Raw genomic sequence first — 3,636 nt, forward strand, 5'->3', positions numbered from 1 at the left:
AAAAAAAAAAAAAAAAAAAAGTAAAACCCATAGATACAGAGAAAAATCTTAGGGGTCTTCCTGACATGGAATCAAAATAAATGTCTACAAGCAGTTTTAAGCAGATATATTTGAAAGTTGCTCACAGACCAATTTTTAATCTCTGCAAATGAGATTTTTAGCTAGGTGTCTAAGAGTTAATATTTAACAGGCATAAGTTATATGTGTATAAAAAAAGCATCTTTGTTCATTCTTGTGTCATTACTAGATAGAAGTAGTCTCACAAATGTAAAAACTGATGTTAACAGGGATAAGGAGCACACCTAACAGCATACCAGTAAGCAGTAGATCTTGGCCTGCCTAGCTCTGAGGCCGACACTGTCTCACCTTGTGCTTAGATGCAGCTACTGCTAGATGCATTCACTGCAACTAAACTTCAGGGAGCAAACCTCTAAATTTTTGCTATGCAACCTCACCTATAAGATGGTTGAGTTATACACCATCAGAAAGTCATTTTGAATTCAGTCCAGTTCTAAAATCATGCCTCACCTATGTCACATCAATCCATTCTATTCTTTTTTCTTTTTCTTTCTTTTTTTTTTTTTTTTTTTTTTTTTTTTTTTTTTTTGGTTTTTCAAGACAAGGTTTTTCTGTATAGCCCTGGCTGTCTTGGAACTCACTCTGTAGACCAGGTTGAACTCAGAAATCCACCTGTGTCTGCCTCCCAAGTGCTGGGATTAAAGGCACACACCACCACTGCTCATTGATCCATTCTATTCTTAGGCAAACCTGCTCCCATTGCTATGAAGTAGTTTAGCTCCCAGAGTTCAGAGTCATGAAAATTCTGCTGTTGCTGGCTCATTTCAGCACAGGGCAGGCTCCTGATGGCCACGGGCCCAGCCTACTCATCTTTGCTGTTCACTGGCACAAACTTGCAGCTTTCCTGTCATCACAGCTGCAACCTGCTCTCTGACATCCTTGAAACAGAAAACAGGGCCTGAGGTGTTGCCCTCAGCTGCTGTGACCACGTACTCCCTCTTCTTCCATCCCATCAGCTAGTTTGCCTGAGAAGCTCTCTGTGAAAACTCACTTTCTTATTAAGCACCGACAGTTACAGACAAAGCTGATGGGATCTCACGAAGGTTTTCCTAGCTTCACTGAGACTAGAAGCAGATAGGGTTACCTTCCCTCTAAGGGACTCTTCCTGGGAGATGGAGAAGGGTTGTTGAGTTAGGTACGACATTCCTCCCAATACTAGAGATTGAGAGGATGCCTCTGCAGAGACTAGCTTACGAATCCCAGCTTTTGCTCCAAGAAACCCACCACAGCCATGCTGAGTATTAAATTACTATGGAGTTGCACTTTTTATCTGTTTGTTGTTGTTGTTGTTGTTTTGTTTTTGTTTTTCTTACAAGCTATGCTTCTTCATCTTGCTGGATTGTGCTACCTGAAGGGGGACAGCTGAGGACAGAGCAAAAAAGGCTGTTTTGAGCAAGGGTCACTGTGGCAGCAGAAGGGGCAAACGAAGATTTACTTACATTAAAAAGTATTTCCATCCGGCTTCTCTGGGCTGGTGTCCTGAGCAGACCTTGGGTGCAAGCTCCAAAGCTAGTCCCTCAACACCCAGAGGAAGCTCCACTCCCCATTGCTCTGACATGCCCAGGATCAGAGGTGAGGAGGACCCAACATCTGTTCCAACACCGGGAGTAACTGGGAACAGTGGGACCAGGCACACAGGAACTCTGCCAGCCCAGTGACTCAGGTTCCTTCTGGTATGTCTGGGCTGGTATCCTAAGTAGACCTTGGGCATAAGTTCCACAGCTAGTCCCACAACACACAGAGAAAGCCTCACTCCCAGGTACTCTAACAAGCCCAGGCTCACAGGGTCCCAGAATCACAGGATCACAAAGATAGCTTGACTGAGGAGTTCTGACATAACCAGGATCACAGGAAGGACAAGCTCCAGTCAGATTTAGCAAGGGCAGGTAGCACTAGAGATAACCAGATGTCAGTGGGGAAAGCATAAGAAAATAAACAATGCAAACCAAGGTCACTTGGCATCATCAGAACTCAATTCTCCCACCATAGCAAGTCCTGGACACGACATTACACCAGAAAAGCAAGATTCAGATATAAACATCACTTCTCATGGTGATGATACAGGACTTTAAGAAAGACATAAATAGCACCCTCAAAGAAATACAGGAGAACACAGGTAAACAGCTAGAAGCTCTTCAAGAGGAAACACAAAAATCCCTTAAAGAACAGGATTGTGTAGGAAAACACAATCAAACAGGAGAAGGAAATGAGCAAAACCATCCAGAATCTAAAAACGGAAACAGAAACAATAAGGAAATCAGAAAGAGAGACAACCCTGGTGATATAAAACCTAGGAAAGAAATCAGGAGTCATAGATGCAAACATCACCAACAGAATACAAGAGATAGAAGACAGAATCTCAGGGGCAAAAGACACCATAGAAAACATTGACACAACAGTCAAAGAAAATGCAAAAAACAAAAAGCTCCTAACCCAAAACACTGAGGAAATCTAGGACACAATGAGAAGACCAAACCTAAGGATAATAGGTATAGAAGAGAGTGAAGATACCCAATGTAATGGGCCAGTAAATATCTTCAACAATATTATAGAAGAAAACTTCCCTAACCTAAAGAAAGAGATGCCCATGAACATACAAGAAGCCTACAGAACTCCAAATAGACTGGACCAGAAAAGAAATTCCTCCTGTCACATAATAATCAAAACACCAAATGCACTAAACAAAGAAATAATTTTAAAAGCAGTAAGGGAAAAAGGTCAAGTAACATATAAAGGTAGGCCTATCAGAATTACACCAGATGTTTCACCAGAGACTATGAAAGCTAGAAGATCCTGGGAAGATGTCATACAGACCCTACGAGAACACAAATGCCAGCTCAGGCTACTATACCCAGCAAAACTCTCAATTACCATAGATGGAGAAAACAAGATTTTCCATGACAAAACAAAATTTATACAATATTTTTCCACAAATCCAACCCTACAAAGAATAATAGATGGGAAACATCAACATAAGGAGCAAAACTACACCCTAGAAGAAGCAAGAAAGTAATCTTTCAACAAATCCACACAAACCTAACTCCACCTCTTACAACAAAAACAACAGGAAGTAACAATTACTTTTTCTTAATATCTTAATATGAAAATTAATATTACCAACATATCCTAATCGATTGAAATCCAATAATATGAGGAATTAGAAATTTGTTGATTGTCATCCAATGGTCTCTCTAATTTGGTGATTGGAGAAATAGGTCCAATATTGTACAATCTATATACACTTTCAGCTTGTTTGTGACAGTGTCTGGCTGTGTACAACATAAGGGTCTTGAAATCTTGCTTCTCCTATCTCAGCCTCTCTAATAGTAGTATTGTTTATTTCATGTTTTTACACTATACTATGGTTTTCAGAACAGCTTATATATTTCAAAAGTATTTATATACCCCCCCAAAAAAAACCAGATGATTAACTAGGGAGGTTGCTTGTACAAGAACAACAAAGAGTAAGACTGAATGCTTTGCTTGATGCTTGTAACTCTTGTATCAAGTTTGAAGAAGAGGACTTCATAAGTTACTCTTTCTCTGAAATGAATGCTT

The sequence above is a fragment of the Mastomys coucha genome, unplaced genomic scaffold (genome assembly GCF_008632895.1).
Source record: "Mastomys coucha isolate ucsf_1 unplaced genomic scaffold, UCSF_Mcou_1 pScaffold21, whole genome shotgun sequence".
Taxonomy (NCBI): Eukaryota; Metazoa; Chordata; class Mammalia; order Rodentia; family Muridae; genus Mastomys; species Mastomys coucha.